Here is a 20,163-nt window from a genome sequence, read left to right as displayed (position 1 = left end):
AACACAGAAGAAAGATTGTCATGGGGCAAAGTGGAGAGAGGACTTGGAGAGCTCTCAGTTGCAACTGTGCCTCCATCCTGAAATGCAGAGCAAGAAAAGCAACACATTCGTATAGAAGGACTGAGGCTGGGAAAAGTGGAGAGGCGTAGAAATAGGGAGTTGGAGTGGGGCGCTATCTTTGGAGATGGGCTATTAAACCCAACTCAGAATTTCCTGTGAAAATTGAGTTTGCTTGAGACCAGAGCAGTTAGTCCTGAGAACTTACCTGGAGAAAGCATTAGAATAGATAGAGGGGCACCTGCTGACCAGCGGGGAAGTACATAGAGTCTGAAGTCACAAGTTAGGGGATGGTCTACTTTACCTCCTAGAAAAGGTCTGAGTCTAGTCCTGTTTTTACAACTCTGAGTCAGTTTTCTTCCCCCTCATGGCTTGCTCCTCCAGCTGGGGAGAACACACAGCTTAAAGAGGCTTTCTCTCCAAGGGGCAGATGAAGGACATCTCTGGGGCAGAGGGCCCCAGAATGTAGCCAATCCTAGCAAACTTATGGCCTCAGAAGGATGTTTCAGTCACTGCCCCTGAGATTTTTGCCCCAGATCAGCCAGCCCAGCAAAGTAAGCCCAAGTGTTCAGTTATCGACCCCAACCAGGGGTCTCTGATGGTTCAACACCTCTGACACCAAATGTGTGCTCTTTTTCCCAACACCAACGAATTCTCTGACTCTCTGACACCAACTGGGTGATCTGCAATTTAATTCAGTTCTGACACTAACCATCTGGAGTTAGTGCAGACACCACAGGTTAAGGGCTCAGTCCCACAAGACTGTCCCTACCTCAGTCACCAGTCTCAAGTCCGAGGTTACCACCTGTACTTCAGACCAACTGGCTATAAACAGAGGATTCCCACTTAGTTTTGATAATTTGCTGTAATGGCTCACTTTACTTACATTCACTGATTTATTTTAAAGGATACAAATAAACAGCCAGAAAAAGAGGTACTTTAGGTGAGGTCTGGAAGGATCCAGGCACAGGATCTTCTGTCCCCACGGAGTTGGGGTACCTCACCCTCCTTGCATTCACCAACCAGTAAGTTCCCTGAACCCTGTTGTTTAAGGTATTTATGGAGGTTCCGCTATGTAGGCATGATTGGCCTTTGGTGGTTAATCAATCTCTAGCTCCTCCCTACTTCCTTGATGTCTGGGGTAGGGCTGAAAGTTCCAGTCCTCTAATCACATGGCTGCTTCCTCTGGCAACTAGCCTCCATCCTGAAGCTGTATCTAGGGCCTCACCAAGAGTCATTGTATGGTGTGGTTGAAAGGGGCTTTTATGAATAATAAAAGATGGTCCTCTCACCCCTGTCACTCAGCAAATTCCAAGGGCTTTAGAAACTCTTGTGCCAGGAACCTAGGACAAAGACCAAATATAGATTTCTTATATCACAACATCACGGGGTCTTTGTGGGATGATGGGCTGGAGTTGTACCCTGGCTGTGAAATCTTTTGACAGGATGGAGTACCTTCCACCTGGAAATCTGAGGTCTGGTGAAACGGCTACTGATAAGGCAAAGGAAGCCCAGGTGTGACCCAGGTAATGGCCTTAGAGGCGCTGCACTTGGACCTACAAGAGTTTTGTAACAGGTTACCAAGTGGTAACCCAAAGGATTAGGGCTTGACTTAAAAAAAGTTATATATTTTAGTTCGATAATACTTGTACCTGGTACAAATGTTAAAACATATAAAAATCTCCTTTTGTTTTCTCTCCCTTATAACCCTGTTCCGCTCCCTGGAGCCCACCTCAGGTTAAAGTGCCTTGTCTATGCTTTTAGAGATGATGTGGCCATTTAAAATGGAAGTATATTTCTGTGCTTTTTTCCTCCTATACCATCTCTCTGTTCTGTGCCCTTTTCATTTATCAATGTATCTTAGAGATCTTCCCATATCAGTACAGATATCTGCTTTACTCTTTAACAGCTGTGTAGCCTTCCACAGTTTTTTCTTTTGCCATATGTTTATTGCAAAATATATCGCATGCTATACATATTTAAGACACGTGTACACACACACACAACAAAATAATAAAATGAACATGTATGTTCCCATCCCCCAGGTTTAAGGAATAAAAGGTTATGACCTTAAGCCCCCTAAGGGCCCTTACCGCCCCAACTATTCTGACTTTTGTAGTAATCATTCTCTTGATTTTCTCAACAGTTTTACCACTTATGAACAATCTGTAAATAACTTCTTGTTTAGCTGTGCCTTTTTTGAACATCATAGACATGGAGTTGTGCTGTAGACTTCTGTGACTGGCTTCGCATTGCATTTGGGATTCATCCGTTTTCACTACTGTGTAGCTTTACACTGTATGAATGTGTTACAATGTATTTATCCTTTCTGCTGCCAAGAAGCCTGGAGGCTGCTTCCGTGTGTTTGCTCTGAGGAATAACCCTCTGCGCACGTTCTCATACATGGCCCCAGTGCATAGGAGCAAGTTTTCTAGGATATAAACTAGGAGTGGAGTTTCTGCCACATCTAACTCTTCCTGCTTATGCAAAACTCTGTTCCAATGTGGTTGTACTAATTTACCCTTCTTCCCACCAGCAATATAGAACATTGTGTATTTTCTGACCACCCATGCAGTGGGAATTTGGACCACAAATCTGTGAGGATTGCCTTGTGATTACAATTTCTTGGGGTAAGTTTTTTGTTTGTTTGTTTCTCAAACTGCTCAGTGCCAAAGGTAGAGACACTTGATATTTTTGTGCCGGTAGCTTTTGGGGGTGAGGAGAGGTAGATCAGGTTTGTTTCTGCTTTACTCATGTTCTGAGGGAGTATCCTTGGAAGTCACACGTTCACTGGAGGTAAAGTCTCCCTAGACCTCCCACCTTGGGAGGGAGCTCTGCCCATGTGCCCTTTGAAACTTTGAAAACTGAAGCACAGGTTTGCCTTGGTTCTGCCAATGGCCTCAGGGCAAAAATGTCAGCGTTGACTTGCTTCTCTGGGTTTCTGCCTCTGCTTAGATTTGGACCCACGTGTTCCTTATTTTCTTGCTAACTTGTCTATTCTTTTAATAAAACATTTAAGTACACATACACTTATAGAAACATACACATATTTTATCTAGCATTTTTAGTTGTTTTCAGCAGGAGGGATGCCCAGCTAGGCAAATTCTTGTTAAAAGTAGTGCTTTGGAGATGGATTCCTTGCATCCCTAGGGATATGGCTTCCATTCTCATGGGTGTTTGGGTTTCACACTTGAGAGTAAAGACCACTGGCATCTCAGTGATGGTTAGGGAGGCAGTTTGGGCTATCCACCCAGAATTGCAGTACTTTGATGCTGGGGTTGGGCCACGAAATCTGACTCACTTATTTCCAGCTCATGTGACACTGATTTGTCCCAGAAGGCCATGTTATGAATTTGTAATGGAAGAAGGAATCCCTAGGGTCTGCCCCTCCTGGTTTTAAAGACCTGTGGTTGGCCCATCTGTAACCAAGTAGGTCTTACCAAGGGCTAGGTCCACTCAAACATTCACTATGTAGATAGGGTTGCTTTTGCTAGCAGGAATAGCACAATTATTAATACATGTCTCAAGGAATTTTATTTTATCAATTTTTTAATTATTTTGGCCATATTGCATGGCTCATGGGATCTTAGTTCCCTGACCAGGGATTGAACCTGCACCCCCTGCATTGGAAGCACGGAGCTGTAACCACTGGTCTGCCAGGGAAGTTCCTCAAGGGATTTTAAAAATAATATTATCCTGTTTCAGACCCTGGTGCCCCTTAACTCTGGTTGCAGATTCCTACTTTTACTTGGTTCTTTTTCCGAATATTTTGTCCATTTGATTTCTGAAATTCGCCATAATTCACATATTGTTTGCATTCCTGGGGAGACTGAATACCCTACTGTCATTCTGCTACTGCTACTGATCCTGTTATCTGTTAATTTCAGGCTGGCCTGATTCTTGTTTGTTTTTGTGCTTTCTTAAAAACCTTTTTATGTTGTCCTTCTGTTGTCTGGATACCAAAAAAGTTACTTATTTATTTTCTTTTTCTTTCTTATTGTTGTAAAATACACATAAACTTTACCCTGTGAACCATTTTTAAGGATAAAGTTCATTGATATTAAGTCCATTCATGTGGTTGTGCAACCATCCTCACCATCTATTCCCATAACTGTTTTCATCTTGTAAAGCAGAAGCTCCATTAAACAATAACTTCCTTTCTCCCCTCCCTGCCAGGCCCTGGCAACCGTTATTATACTTTCCGTCTTTTCATGTGCTTACTGCCATTTATATGTCTTCTTTGAAGAAACGTCTATCCAAGTCCTTTGCCCATTTTTGAATTGAGTTGTTCTTCCTTTTGTTGTTAAGTTTTAGGAGTTCTCTCCATATTCTGGTTATTAAGCCTTTATCAGATATATGATTTGCAAATATTTTCTCCCTTTCTGTTGCCATTTTATTCAGTGAATAATATATTCTGATACACAAAATTTTTTAATTTTCATGAAGTTCAATTTGTCTATTTTTTCTTTGGTTATTTGCACCTTTGATGTCATATCAGAGAAATCCATTGTCCAAAGCTGTGGAGCTTTTGTCCTGTTTTCTTCTAAGAGTTATGTTGTTTTTGGTTTTACATTTAGGTCCTTGATCCATTTTGAGTTTATTTTTGTATATGGAGTTAGGTAAGGGTCCAACTTCATTCTCTTGGATGTAGATATTCAGTTTTCCCAGCACTTTGTTGAAAAGATTGTCCTTTCCCCATTGAATAGTCTTGGCATCCTTGTCAAAAAATCATTTGACCATATATGTGAGAATTTATTTCTGGGCTCTCTATTCTATTCCATTTGTCTATATGTCTATCTTTATGCCAGTACCACACTGTAATTGATTATTGTAGCTTTGTAGTAGGTTGTAAAATCAGAAGGCATGAGTCTTCCAGTTTTGTTCTCCTTTTTCAAGATTGTTTTGGCTATTTGGGGTCCCTTTAGATTCCAGTAGGATGGGTTTTTCTATTTCTACAAAAAAATGTCTACGATTTTGATAGGTATTACTTTGAATCTGTAGATCACTGTGCATCATACTGACATTTTAACAATATTGTCTTCAGATCCACAAACGTGGGATGTGTTTCCATTTATTTATGTCTTTTTTAGTTTCTTTAAAAAAAATTTATTTATTTATTTATTTATTTATTCATTTATTTAGTGGCTGCATTGAGTCTTCATTGCTGCGTGCAGGTTTTTTCTAGTTGCGGCGAGCAGGGGCTACTCTTCCTTGCAGTGCACGGGATTCTCATTGTGGTGGCTTCTTTTGTTGTGGAGCATGGGCTCTAGGCGCGCAGGCTTCAGTAGTTGTGGCACGAGGGCTCTAGAGAGCAGGCTCAGTAGTGGCACATGGACTTAGTTGCACGTGGGATCTTCGAGGACCAGGGCTGGAACTCACATCCCCTGCGTTGGCAGGCAGATTCTTAACCACTGCGCCACCAGAGAAGTCCTGTCTTCTTTAATTTCTTTTAGCAATTCTTTTATAGTTTTTGTTGTACCAGTCTTTTACTTCCTTGGTTAATTCCTAAGTATTTTATTCTTATTGATGCTATTGTAAATGGAATTTTTTGTAATTTTCTTTTCAGGTTATTAATTGTTCATGTATACAAATGCAACTGTTTTTTGTTTGCTGACTTTGTATCCTGATACTTTGCTGAATTCATTTATTAGCTCTAACAGCTTTTTTTTGTGGAATCTTTTAAGTTTTTATGTGTCAGATCATATCTGCAAACAGATAATTTTACTTCTTCCTTTCCAATTTGGATGCCCTTAATTCCTCTTTCTTTTCTGGTTGCTCTGGCTAGAACTTCTAGTACTATGTTGAATAGAGTGGAGAAAGTGGCATCTTTACTTGGTTCCTGATTTTAGAAAAAGCTTTAAGTCTTCCACTATTTTTTTTTAAATTTATTTATTTATTTGTTTACTGGTTGTGTTGGGTCTTCATTGCTGTGTGTGTGCTTTCTCTAGTTGCAGAGAGTGGGGGCTACTCTTCGTTGCGGTGCGTGGGCTTCTCATTGTGGTGGCTTCTCTTGTTGCAGAGCATGGGCTCTAAGCACATGGGCTTCAATAATTGTGGCACACAGCCTCAGTAGTTGTGGCTCACAGGCTCTAGAGCACAGGCTCAGTAGTTGTGGTGCATGAGCTTCGTTGCTCCACGACATGTGGGATCTTCCTGGGCCAAGGATCGAACCTGTGTCCCCTGCATTGGCAGGCGAATTCTTAACCACTGCACCACCAGGAAAGTCCCATCTTTCACCATTGTGTATTATGTTTGCTGTGGGTTTTTTGAATAGCTTTTATTATGTGGAGGTAGTTTACTTCTATTACTATTTTGTTGAATATTTTTACTCTGAAAAGGTGTTAAATTTTGGTAAATGATTTTTTGCACCAATTGAGATGATATTTTTTTTCCCCTTCATTTTGTTCATGTGGCATATTACATTAATGTAGTTTTGTGTGTTGAACCATCCTTGCATTCCAGGAGTAAATCCCACTATATCATGGTGTATAATCCTTTTAATATGTCTCTGAATTCTGTTTTCGAGTATCTTTTAAGGATTTTTACATCAGTGTTCATAGGGATATTGATCTGCAGTTTTCTTTTCTTGTAGCGTCTTTGTCTGGCTTTGTTATTAGGATTCCACTAGCCTCATAGAATGAGTTAGGAAGTGTCCCCTCCTCTTCAATTTTTGGGAAAGGTTTCAAGAGGATTGGTATTAGTTAGTTCTTTAAATGTTTGGTAGAATTCACCAGTGAAGCCATCTGGTCCAGGGTTTTTCTTTGTTGAGAGATTTTTGATTACTGATTCAAACTCCTTAGTAGTTACAGGTCTATTCAGATTTTCTATTTCTTTGTGATTTTGTGCTGGTGATTTTGTGTTTCTTGGAATTTGCCCATGTCATCTAGGTGATTCAATGTGTTGTTGTACTATTTTTCATAGTTGTCTTTCACAATCCTTTTTATTTTTGTAGAATTGGTAGTAATGTCCCCACTTTCATTTCTGATTTCAATAATTTGAGTCTTCTCTGTTTTTCTCTTAGTCCATCTTTGTTGATCTTTTCTAAGAACCAACTTTTGGTTTCATCGATTTTTCTGTTTTGTTTTTCTATTCTCTATTTCATTTATCTCTGCTCTTAATCTTTATTATTTCCTTCCTTCTATGGGCTTTGGGCTTAGCTGTTCTTCTTTTTCTTGTTCCTTAAGTTGTAAAGTTAGGTTGTTGATTGAGGTCATTCTTGTTCTTTAATGTAAGCATTTATAGGTATAAATTTCCCCCCGTCACTGCTTTCACTGCATCCCATAAGTTTTGGTATGTCATGTTTTCAGTTTCATTTGTCTCTAAGCATTTTATTTCCCTTGTGATTTCTTCTTTAAACAACAGATTGTTTAAAAATGTGTTGTTTAATTTCCACAAATCTGTGAGTTTTCCAATTTTCCTTTTGTTATTAATTTTTAACTTCACCCTGTTATGGTAGAAGATACTTTGTATGTTATGTATCTTTTTAAATCTGTTGAGACTTAATTAGTGGCCTAATATATGGTCTACTCTGAAAGACCTCTCATGTGTCTGCTAAAATCTGCTTTGGAGCTCTCTAGTGAATTTTTCATTTCAGCTCCAGACTTTTTTTGTTTATTTTTTTTAAGGTTTTCTTTGTTCTGTATTGATATTTTAACTTTTTAATTTATATTTTCATTTATTTTCTTGGCTTTCTCTACATCTTCTGTTAGTTCTTTGAGCATCTTTAAGACAGTTATTTAAAAGTCTTTGTCTAGTATATCTGCTAGTGTATGTGTGTGTGTATATATATATGTCTTTTTCAGGGACAGTTCCTATTAGTTTTTTCCTTTGAATGGGCCATACTTTCTTGTTTCTTTGTATGCCTTGTGATTTTTTTTTGCAATTTATTTACTTATTTATTTTTAATATTTTATTTATATTTTTTATTTGGTTGCGCCAGGTCTTAGTTGCAGCAGGTGGGTGCCTTAATTGTGGCTCATGGGCTCCTTAGTTGCGGCTTGCTGGCTCCTTAATTGCAGCACGTGGGCTCCTTAGTTGTGACTCCCTGGGGTCCTTAGTTGCGGCTCACTGGCTCCTTTGTTGTGGTTCTCTGGCTCCTTAGTTGTGGCATGTGAACTCTTAGTTGCAGCATGCATGTGGGATCTAGTTCCCTGACCAGGGATCGAACCTGGGCCCCCTGCATTGGGAGCACAGTCTTACCCACTGGACCATCAGGAAAGTCCCATGCATTTGTTTTTGAACGTCCTAGTCTTTAATGTCTGGCTGCCAAAAGGAGAGAAAAAGCCAAAAGTGAAGTGGGGGTAAAAGATGGTGTGGGCCCTTTAAATTCCCGGGCAGTCACTTCAGCTGGAGGGAGAGGGGCTTGCAGCAGTGGGGCAGGGCTGGGGGGATGCAGCAACAATGGCTGTCTGCCCTTTGTCTGCACCTTTGTGATGAGAAGCAGCAATCAGTGATTGTTCTCAATATTTGAAGGACAGAGTCCTTTCTGCCCATCCTGGCTCCACAAGCTCTGTACAAGGTGCTCTAACAACAGTGGCACAGTTGCCTGCTATTGGGGTGGGTGGGGAATGCAGAGATGCTACTGTGTGAAGGGCTGAAATTGACTGAAATTAACCATAATTGACCAAAACGAACTGCAATTTACCCTGTATGTATACAAAAAAAATAGGAGGATTTTGGGAAGGTACCCATCTCTTATTGGTGTGTTCATAAATATACAGGTATTATTTCCCACTTTTATATTCATTTTGTTTGTAGAACTCTACATTTTATAATGATATAAAAAAATTAAAAGACAACTTTCCTCTAAAATACCTGTTTCTTTTTCATATTGTCCTTTGCTAGTGCCCCTTGTTCTCTCTTCCCACCTTCTTTACATGAATTTTGCATTTTTTATTGCCTCAGTTCTAGAAATTGCCTTTTTTTAAAAAAATAAATTTATTTATTTATTTACTTATTTATTGGCTGTGTTGGGTCTTTGTTGCTGCACAGAGGCGTTCTCTAGTTGTGGTGAGTGGGGGCTGCTCTTCATTGTGGTGCGTGGGCTCCTCATTGCGGTGGCTTCTCTTGTTGTGAAGCACAGGCTCTAGGTGCATGGGCTTCAGTAGTTGCAGCACACGGGCTCAATAGTTGTGGCTCACAGGCTGTAGAGCACAGGCTCAGTGGTTGTGGCACGTGGGCTTAGTTGCTTTGTGGCATGTGGGATCTTCCTGGAGCAGGGATCAAACCTGTGTCCTCTGCATTGGCAGGCAGATTCTTAACCACTGTGCCACCTAGGAAGTCCCTAAATTGCCTTCTGAGTGTAGCCATCACATGCCTAGCATGTTCTTGCTGTGGAACTTCACCTTTTTCAGTGTAATCAGTTGCCCTCTCCCTTGTCCTATCTGTATAGGTCTCTTTCCCCCATTAGGTCTCTGCTCTCCTTTGCCAGGGAAATGCCCTGGAACCTCTGTGCACCCTGAGGCCTTCCTGCCTCTTCGGTGGTTCTGTCCCTGCTCTCAGGTGGTCCTCTTTAGTCCCTTTGATATCCGCCTGTCATGCTGTGCTCTCCACATGCCATCAGTCTGTTCTTTGGGCCATTTTAGACATATATTCTTATGTTTGTTTTTATTTTCTTAGACTTTCTTCCTTTCCTGTTTCTTCATGTAAGATTCAACAAACATTTCTTTGTTTCCCATGCATTGGTTTCCTGCCTTCCTCACCACTCTTCCATCTTAAGTAGGTTTGACACCATCCAACTCTTTCAAGTGGGGAGAGCTGAACCCAAAGTTAGCACCCCAAATTCTGTCCTTTCCTTTATTGCATGAACAGATGAACCTTTACTGAAAGCCTGTTGTGTGCCAGAGGTTAAGTGCTTGTCCACCTGTCACCTCCATTGTCTCATTTAGCCTCACAGCATGGATGCATGTAACAGCATCCCTGTGCTACTAAAAGATCCAAAAGGTCGGCCTGTGGAGTTTCCCATTGATTATCTGTAAACTCCCTTCTTGGGTTGTGGGGATGGGAAGGAGTACACTCAGGTGGTTTTCTGTCCATGCATCTAGTTCTTCATGTATGTAGATTGCTGGCGGTGACTTAAATTTCAGCTGCTTCCCTCTGCCATCTAGCATGTTTCTGGACTGCTGTTACTTTCCATATCAGAGAGTGAAAATGAAGACGTACAGCAGTGTGATTGGGAGCCAAGCTCCGGAGTCAGGCTATTGGGTTCAAGTTTGTGACTAATTAAAGTGTAACTAGGGAGGCCAGCCTGGAGAGTTAAAAATTATGTATTTAAAATGTTACATATGCATGAATGTTCATAGGAGGCTTATTCATAACAGCCCCAAAGTGGAAACAACCCACGTGTTTTATCAGCTGATGAGTGGATAAACAAAATGTGGATGGAATGTTATTCAGCCATAAAAAGGAATGATACAGGCTACAATGTGTGAACCTAGAAGACATTGTGCTGAGTTAAAGAAGTCAGACACAAAAGGCTACACACTGTATGAAATGTATATGAAACGTCCAGAATAGGCAAATGGTTAAAATAGTGGGAAAAAACACTAAAAAAATTTCTGGAGTAGCATACTGAAAGTTTAATCACATCACATTAGACTGACTTCTCCTGTTAGTGCACCTGTCTGTTTTGTACATACTTGTAACCATTGTAGGTGCTCTATGAGGCCCATGTGCTAAACAATTCTAATTGGTCATGTACCTCGTCTCATCTCCGGTCATATCAATTTACTATGATCTGATACAGTTTTTTAAAAATTCTACTTCCTCCACTATGCCAAGCACTTAAGTATGTGCTATAAATATTTGTTGAATTATGCCTGCTATTCCATTTCATTAGTGTGGACAATTGCAGGTTAGCTATAATTACCTATTGTTCCACATTGTTTCAAAAGAGATAATATCCCTTAAATTATGTGCCTTTCAGTAAGAACTCTACATTTTACACTTGTAAGGTGTGTATATGTATTTTTCCTGATAGAAAATAGCATACTTGCCTTTTCTGATTACGAAGGTAATATCCGCTAGTTATAAGAGATTCAGGTAATGGTCTCGCCTGGACTGCGGCCTTTAGCTTTTAGAGGCCTCCAAACAATTCCACATCTGCAAAGGAGCTTCTTTTTTGAAACCTATTTGCCCTATCATTCTTTTCATCATTTCTCTGGGACTGGAGTTTGTTTGGCTTTCATCATTTCTTGCCAAATAGCTTCTTAGTTACCTTCTCTGAGCAGGAGCCTAGTATGCCATTCTCCTCTTGTCCTAAGATCTCCTCTCTCTTGTTTGCAAATAAGAAGGAAGAATAGATAGTTTGCCATGTGTTCTGCTAAAGTCAACACTTCTTTAATTCCTAACTTTTTCTCTCTCTCTCTTTTTTTTTTTTTGCCTCGTCATTTTCTGAATTCCAAAGCTGTGTGCTTTTCCGCGACCCATTTAAAAATCTTCACCTATGACATAGCTCTTTTGTGGAAAGGAAGCGGTGGACTTCTAAGACTTCACCCTTTCCCTTTGTGTGTGGCAGAGATGCTCGCCAGTCTGCCTTTTTGTTGCTCCATGGTATCTGGTCCCCTTTCCCTGTGGCACTCACGGCTCAGCAACCTTGAGGTGAGACGTGGTAGCAGGGATTGGCCATTCTGTCTGTGAAGCTAATGTTACCGATCTGTGCCTTGCTTTCTTCTTGGGAGTTATTTTCCAGGAATGAGGATGCTTTCATACTCTCTGCATCCTTGTCTGAAACCCACTTTTTAGCTAATGGCAAAGTTGGGCAGGACAGTTCCTCAGAGTGAGGGGAGAATCCGGGATCTGGAGTGAAACTAATAGGCCTTCTCAGAGATAGAGAGGCCGGTGGCTCTCGGCTTCCTGTGGACGGTAAACGACTTGTGCCCATGTCACCTGCAGCCATGTAGGGATGTAGGCCAGAGACAGGAAATAAAAGGGTAGAGCAGAGGAAGACCAGGCGCTTCTCCCTGGAGTTGTAGGTGCAAGTCCAGCATAGCCAATGGTCATTGCTTTTCTAACTGAGCTGTTGATCAAGAAAAGAATAATTTAATCTTAGGATGGGGCAGTTATTTTTTGAATGAGAGTATATCTCTCTATAGTTGCCTCTTCATCCTTCTTGTCATTATTCTGTTTATTTAGATTTCAAGACCCAAAGCCTGTTTTCTCCTCTCTTCTCTCTGGTTTAAATTAATACCGTCTGAAACCCTCTTTCTTCAGAAAGTCTATTCTGGGACTATAGATGCTGGGTGGGCTTTATGCAGACAAAGGGACCCCAGCCTCATTCACAAGCACAGGGGAATTGTAACTGGGGAGATGGTGGGTCTCTTTTTTCCTATTTAACTGAGCTGGGGGTTAGGGAAGGAACCCCTTTGTGAATGATGTGGGGGGTGGTAGCTGTCTCTTTGTGGAGACTTGTGTCATTCCAAAGCTCTCAGAGAGAGTTGCAAGTGTGGGCAAAATGAGGTCAGAGTTCTTGGGTGATTTTGTATCTGCAGGTTGATTTTTTCCCCTCATTTAGAACTAAGTTTCTATAAAAGAATACAACAGTAAAATAGTAATGGCAGCTACGTTCATTCTGCTCTGCTGTGGTCTCTTCTAGAGGTAGGAGGTGTTACCTTCAGGAAACGGAGGCTCCAGGAGGTGAACTCCTTGCCCAAAGTTGTCCAGCACGAAGCGGCAGAGCCCAGGTTCAGACGTGTCTCCCTGCCCGACAGCCCAAGCCGTGCCCTGTGCCAGGCTCGTGCTGCCAGAACAAAGCACACTGCTGCAGAGTGCTGCACGTGATGTGTTTGCCTTTGGCATTGCTGTGCTTGCGTCCTTCGCAAAGCCTGCGGCTTCCTTTTATTGTTCTTTCCCCACTAGCCTCTGAGTGATGTTAGGGGTCTGGAAGCTGGGTTCTCTGCTCAGACATCTTGGTTCTCATCTGTTTTACAAGATTATCATTGGCCTCTGTTCTCCTTTTGCTTTTGTTTCCTTTCTGGAATGCTTCTTTAAGGCTGTAGTAAGATAAAGATAATCCTGCCCTAGGGCTTGAAGAAATGTAAGGGAGAGGTTTTTTTTTTTTTTCCACAAGCAGTTGAGGTTTCCAGCAAGGTTTGTTGCTTGATGCCCTGGGGTCGTCTTTCTCAGAGGCAGAGGAAACAAGTGTATAAATGGACGCAGCTGGGGGGCATTGGAGACCCAGTAAGGCCTCCTTTCCTCTATCACATTTCTCTGCCTTAAGCAAATTAAGTGTGAGCCCAGGCCCAGCGCCATTCCCCCGAGGAGGTTGGAGTTCTGATCCCAGGTAGAGGGAAAAAAGCGAAACGGGGGAGGCTGCTTGCAGGAGGGTGCGGTGAAGACAGGAGTGGCTCTGAGAGTCTTGAGATCTTTGGATCGACCGGCGGCCATTGCTTAGAGCTGGCCCTTTGCTGTTTCTGAAGCTGCAAGCAGGTGCCTGGGAAGCAGGCATTCCGGTGACTGCCACTTTATGTCCCCAGTGTTGGGTTCATGCCATTTCTCCTGTTCCCCACACTTGTCCCAGCCCCGTGCTCCGATCGGGGCTGATGGCCCTGCTGCTGAGTAGCCTGGCGCCTGCCTTCAGGGTGTCTCCTGAGCCAGCTGGGACTCGTCTTGTTGGCACGCAGAGTCTGAGAACATCTCTCCCTTGCTTTCCCCTCCTCCCTTCCCCTTCCCTCTGTGCCCCAGCTAGGGGCGTGGGGTATCCTGGGTCCTTGGTAAAGTAAGCTTAGTTGTCCCCGATTACTTGCACACGCACCCTCTTTCTGTCTCTGCTGCTCTCACTATTCCAAATCGAACCAGCCTCAATCTGAATTCATTCATCCACATACTCATTTGACAAACCTTTTGTGCTAGGCACTGTGGTAACTTACATTCTCAAGGCTGTATGTGATATTGTCAAACCAGTATCATGTGCAGAAGTTTGGGTCACTGACCTGCCTTTGACTTGATGAGTTTTATAAACTCATTTTCCTCTTGAATAATACAGTACCTCTTCCCCAAAGAGCTGAGGCCTAGATTTTGACTCTGACCTCAATTCAAGGGGGGAGCCTGGACCAGGCATCTCATTGCTAGGTCTCATTCTTTTCTCAACAATGGGAGTTAGAACCTCCCTCCTCCTTTGTTATCTATTTGCTATTCCTAGCACGGGTCCTCAGGATTGGCCCGTCCACTGCCTCTGGCCTGGAGCCCATTCCACTGCTGTCGCTGCCCTGTTCCCCCACCCCCACCCGGCGCTCCTCCCCCCAGGCAGTAGCTTCTCATTCCTTCCCAGCTTGTCCAGCTCCTGGAGGTCTCTGGAGAGTTCCTGACTGCACACCGGAAGCCCCATCCAGGGTTCTGCTAAGATGCTCTTTAAGGGTGTGAGTGAAGGGAGAATTTGGAAATGGAAAAAGGGTCTCCATTCATTTTGTTTTACCCTTCGAGACTAATGTGGTGGCTTGAAACAGTCGGCTTGGGCCCATGATGCCAGGATTGTCTGAGTCTTTCCCAGGGACTCTTCTGAAGCCCTTGGGTTTCTGTGGGTGCTGGAGGCTCATGGGGGGCTGGAAGCTTGTGGGGCTTGGTCAGGCTCCTGTCTGAATTGCCGTGTTGGGAGGTGACAGCTTAAAAATTGCACGACCTGGGAGTTGCGAGTTGAGTTTATTTGGGGCAAAATGAGGACTGCAGTCCGGGAGACAGCATCCCAGATAGCTCTGAGAAACTTCCAAAGAGGCAGGGGGGATGATTAGTGTATATATACTCTTGGTAAAGGAGGAGTACATGCAATGAAACACATTTTTTTTGTAGGGGGTTTCTGCTAGTCACGAGGAGCAGACATCACCATGTGGGGATTTAGTGCTTTTCTAGATATGAGGAGATGCAAGGGTTGGGCTCAAAAATCAGCTCCTGAAAACATCTATCTAAAGACCTGTTCCGCCCATCCTCCACAGCACAGAGTGCCTCATTCCTGGTCTCCACCCTGAATTCCCTTCAGGGGATGCGGAAGGTCAGCAGCAGTAGCAGCACAGTGTGATTTAGTCCTTGTACAGGCAGGTGGCAAGTGCCAATATATAGTTGACAGATCTTCAGGGAGAAGACCCGAGTGTTGCTGTCCTCTCGTCCTGGGCCCTCCACTTGGGGCTCTGCTTTAAGGCCAGGGTGAGCAGAACATCTGGAGGCTTAGGGGGTGGGGAAACCTTTTATTCATTCTCTTATTTATTTGTTCTTTTGCCTCTCATCTTCCCACCCATCTCATCTCCCCACTCCAGAAAGAGAATGTGAGAAGTAGAAATGTTAGCAGCAAAGTAGACTCTTACAGACTCAGGCCTGGTGGTTTATTTACCTCCTTTCTGCCGGAGCAGCAGGTGGAGACGAGAGTTCTAATTGCCTTCACATGAATTTTCCTTTAATGTAAAATTACTTGGGAGGAGGAAAGATTTTACCTGCTGTTTTCCTTACCACCTAGAGAGCTCACAGGCTGCTGCAAGGGTAGGGACTTGGGCATTTTGACTCAAGATTTTGCAGAGGGTGCTGGGAGCTCCATGGTGGATAGGAACACGTGCTAAGTTAGGGGAGGGCTGACAGGGTTCCAGTTTCTCCCCTCCCTGTATCGGGAGGTCCTCATGGACCATCCCAGGCTCTAGGAAGTCCTTCCAAGGACTTTCCCCACAGACCTCCCTGGGGCTGTGAGTGCTGCTGTCCAGAGGCTCGGGGCTGAGGTGCCTCTTGCCCCAGGTCACCCAAGTTTAGGCCAGAAAATCATTTCTGCCTTGTTATGCAGAATGCCAACAGTTTCCCAGACCCTTTCCCCTTGTCAGCAACTTTCTTATTTCAGAGCAGTTGACGTGCGTTTGTGTAGGTGTTAGATTGCTGTGAAGCTTAGATTCGGCTTAGGCAAAACACAGACATACCAGACAAAGCCTGAGAACAATGTACAAAGCAACAAACACATTAACCACTGTAAAATGTGATCAGTTCTCTCGGGCCTGGTTCCTGTTTTCCTTGGAGCTTAGTTCTGGAATTTCAGACCTGACCTCTTTGCTTGGCTCATCAATTTTCCATATCCTTGAACTCCTTATCCCAGTTAGGAAAAGGTGAGGGGCCATCTCTGGAAACCTGCACCAGTTTGCATAGGCCCTTACAGTAAGCACTTTCACATGCGTTCCTGAGGGGTGTCAGAGGTCTTATTTTGCAGATGATTTGCCCAGGGTCACAAAGAACCAGGCCTGGGATATAGGTATTCTGCCATCAAGTCTTCCGTACTTTCTGCAGTGCCATGTTTCTCTCCCTTTAGGGTTTATTTGTTCTCTAAACATTTACCCAGGGTCTGCTTGGTTCCCTGCTCTGTTAGGTTTGGGATGCCAAGGTGAATAAGCTGTGGTCTCAGGCCTGGCAGTGCCGTGAGCTACTTGCTTTCTCTAGCCAGCCATGTCACTTGGGAAGTAAGGTTCCTCTTAATCTTCTTCAGAGCACAGACTGCACAGATGAATGTGCTTGGCAACAGGCAGAACAGGTACTCTGTCCATAGCCATGAACCTGGCCCGCCTGCTGCTAGGGGAAGACAGCGGGCTGGGCTGGATGGTGGGGGCACTCAGGAAGGATTTGGTGAATGAGAACTGGGTGCCTCCCCTGGAAAGCGGGGCCCACACTTGGAAAGCCTGGGAATTGACGGGAGAGCGAGAAGGAGGTCTGGGCCCCGCAGAAAGCTCATTCGTTTTTGCCAGCCCTGCCAATAGTAGAGCCAGTTCTAGCAGAATCTGTTGGTGACTAAAAGCCGTGCTGGTTGAGGTGTTTGTTTAGGGGGTGAGGAGGAGGAGAGACTGAAGCAGAGGTGGGTGGGTGGTGGTATAAGAGCATTTAGGGGAGACTGAGCCAGTGTGGGGAGAAAGGGTAGTTAGGACTTAGCTTGAAATGCTGAAAGATTCAAGCAGTAGCTGGTGCGAGGCAAGGACCGAGAAAGGAGAAGGGAGAGTGAGCGGAATCTGGGGCTTCAGAGGTTTGGAACCAACATTTTCCCCTCCCCCCATGCTTGTTCCTCGGGGTCAGGAATTCCACCTGATCGCCCTCTCTGTTCCTTTGGCAGGAGACGTCAGGATATTTGTCATGGAAATCTCAGAACCTGGCCCAATGCCTCTCGAGAAATTGTTCTCCATGAGGCTTGCTGAGGCCTGTTGCCCCTCTCCCAGTAGCCCCCACGGAGGGCAGGGCCCCTGGCACAGCCTTGCACAGGGTGGAGCCCTTGGTGTCCATGGTCACTGGGCCTGGAGCGGCCAGCAGCTAGCCCTCAGCTTCAGGGGCCGCTGTGTAGCTGAGAGAGATTTGCATTTGCTCCCCAGCCATTTAGTGAGTGCTCACCCTGTTCTAGGCCCCGTGCTACACGCCAGGACACAGCAGGGAACCAGAAAGACAGCCCTGATCCTGTCCTCAGGAGTGACAGAGAAGGCCAGTTGCTGTGTAATTGCAGCCTTGATGTAAGGAGAGTGCCGTAACCTGAGCGGGCCAGGAGAAGCCTCCCCCGCCGTGCAGTTATCTGCGGGGTGCGGACCTTGGCAGAATGCAGGGAACTTGTGGCAGGTTTCACCACTCAAACCCTCTCAGTGAACTGGAGTGGAGGGTGGGAGGAGCTACAGCAGCCATACCCCTCCCTGGCTGGAGTCAGTTCTGGTTCTGAGCTGTGTCTTCCTGGTGAGCCAGCCCCTTCTGACTGGCACACCCTAGGACACCGTGTGGCACTGCTCTTAACCAGCCCCTGTGATGTCACTGGGGTGATGGCAGAAGCGCCTGTTTCAAGTTGAATTAAATGTTTTCTTGCCCAGCAACGGATTATCAGTTTGTGGATGATTTTGTTCTCTCCTCACATCTGTTAGGCATTTACTTCAGGCCAGGCTCAGTCCTTCCCTTGGAGAACTCCCAGCAGAGTCTTCTTGATGTCTTTTTTTTTTTTTTTTTAAAGTACTTAAGTATATTTTTATTCTACTCTGTATCAAGGCCATAGACACACAAAATGTTAGAATCACTTAATAAGTTATAACATTCCATGTTTTCATAGTAAGAACAAGAACATAAATGATCATTTCCTGAGTTTACAGTGCAGTGTAAAATTTAATCTGTATTGCTAATCAGACATTTTACAGCATAGAAGTGTGACCAAAGTGATCATTTGCTTTATCATGTCATAAAACAGGAGAGCGTACTGTGGAACAGTGATACAGTTTAAATGGTAAGGAACTTTGTGACTCGTAACAAAGAATCACGTACATACTTGTTGCCATGATGGACTTTCCAGGATAAATATCAGTAGTAAAATAAGTTATGGTACAAAATAAAGTCAACAAGGTATCTATAGTGAAGAAACATTTGATTTCGTTTGAGAAACTGAAACCTGGATTCTAGTTAACCTTTTAGTATATACAAAAATGTTCTCTTAAAAAACCCTAATCACAAATTTAGATAAAACAATTGAATGACAGCTCTTCATTATGCTGTGAAACTATGGATTTCGTCTTTGGAAAAGTTCAAATCATGCAGCAGCTTCATTCCTTATTCTGTAAATGGCGTTGGTCCGCAAATGCAGATGAGGACTTTGGAGTTGTCTAAACTTTTCAAAAATTCAGAAAGCAGAGCTGGTGAGATGTACCCCTGTTTGCCATTCCATTCAGAAGTAGGTGCTGTGAGAACAAGTTCAATGTCAAATCTTTTATCTTTAAATGCTAATTTCTCCAGTTGGCTTCTCCAAATTATGTCATCCTCTGTTTTATTGAAGAACATCAGCTTCACTTTCCTGAGACTGGGTATATTAGTCAAAGCATTATTCAGTACCTTAACCATTGGTGTGAAGCCTGTGCCCGCTGCCAATAAAAAGAGATCTTCTAATTCTTCGAACTTGGATATTTTAAAATTGCCCTCAGGATTGCTTATAGAAACATAATCTCCTATCTGAAGATGATCAAGCTCTGGTGTGAAGAATCCAGCAGGGTAGATTTTGATTGAAAAGTAGATGTATTTATTGTTGGGAAGAACTGGTTCCTTGATCTCTGAGAGTAAGGAATCAGATACAGGTGTATATGGCTTCACAATTTCAGTACCTGTGATGGTTAGCTTGAGGTAAACATGTTGCCCGACGGGCACCCGAAGATGTGTGCTTGTTGGCAGCATCAGGCAGAAGAGCTTCATATCATGCGTCACATCTTCCTTGGAAATTAACTGGCACTTTCTATAGTACAAACCTTTAGGACGAGCAGGTTTAATGGCCATCCTGCCAACCAGGCATTCTTTCAGCATGGATTCATAGTTGACCCAACAATGAACCTGATCAAAAAGGTCAGTACCATCTGATCCTGCTGCTCTCATAAGTTCATCTTCTCCACCAGGATGATACTCCATATATGGGCTGACATTATAAACAAACCCTCTTATGCATATCCAACAATCATCTTTTTTGTTGTGTTTTTTAAGTTCGTCTTCAGTTACTTCAATTAACCTGCCTTTTAATCCTGTTAGGTCCTTTCCACTTGTGGTCAGTCAAATCCAATCCATGAGACTTCTGCCCTGTTTCAGAGGGACCTTGCTACGCCCCCAGGAGGAGACGCGCTGCTGCGAGCTGGGGCCCAGGAAAGACTGGGAAGGGACGTTCAGCATCTTGGACCCCTGGCCTGGGCCCTGCCCGGGGTCCGCTGCCGGACGAGATAGCTCGGCTCAACCGTTCTGCGGCAACGCCTCCTGCTCCGGCTCCGAGGCCGGGCAGAGGCCAAGCCTTCTTGATGTCTTTTTTAATGGCCTCTTACCTGCTGACCTTACTGAGAGATACTAGGCAGGGGCGAGGTGTGAAATACAGAGCAAACTGCCTTGGTACCCACAGGAGCGCAGGTGGAGGGGACTGAACCAAGTTTGGGGTTGCCCAGGTAGCAGTGACCAGAAAACAAGAAGTAGCCGGGCTGAGAGGCCCTGATTTCTTTTTTGAAGGCAGCCCTGTCCGCAGGGGCAGTGCCACCCTTAGGCCGGGCGCATGTGGCCTCTGCCTGGAACTCTGCACTTCAGGGGCCCACACGTTGGAGTACCTCCCTCTAAATCTTAAAATTCCGTCTCCAGTGCCATTCCAGCTGGAGATTCCAAACCCAGATTAGGATCCACAGT

General features: G+C 44.0%; 1 protein-coding gene and 1 pseudogene across 5 annotated transcripts in view; one reads left to right on the top strand and one right to left on the bottom strand.

Moving 5' to 3' along the window:
- The window catches only part of PC (pyruvate carboxylase), a 94,822-nt gene that overhangs the window by 13,733 nt on the left and 60,926 nt on the right, over positions 1-20,163 (top strand). Inside the window, exon 3 of one of the 5 annotated variants that reach the window (XM_057725547.1) lies at positions 2,594-2,687. The exons of 3 other annotated variants lie outside the window; for them this stretch is intronic. The gene's annotated coding sequence lies outside the window, so the exon portion shown is untranslated. Of the gene's footprint in view, positions 1-1,565; positions 1,584-2,593; positions 2,688-20,163 lie in introns of those variants that run through there. One more of the 5 variants, XM_057725548.1, reaches the window with a different exon arrangement.
- LOC130847994 (cytochrome b5 reductase 4-like) lies at positions 18,508-19,284 on the bottom strand (annotated as a pseudogene).

The sequence above is a fragment of the Hippopotamus amphibius genome, chromosome 3, assembly GCF_030028045.1.
Source record: "Hippopotamus amphibius kiboko isolate mHipAmp2 chromosome 3, mHipAmp2.hap2, whole genome shotgun sequence".
In the NCBI taxonomy this organism is placed as follows: Eukaryota; Metazoa; Chordata; class Mammalia; order Artiodactyla; family Hippopotamidae; genus Hippopotamus; species Hippopotamus amphibius.
This window is presented reverse-complemented; position numbering and strand designations above follow the sequence as displayed.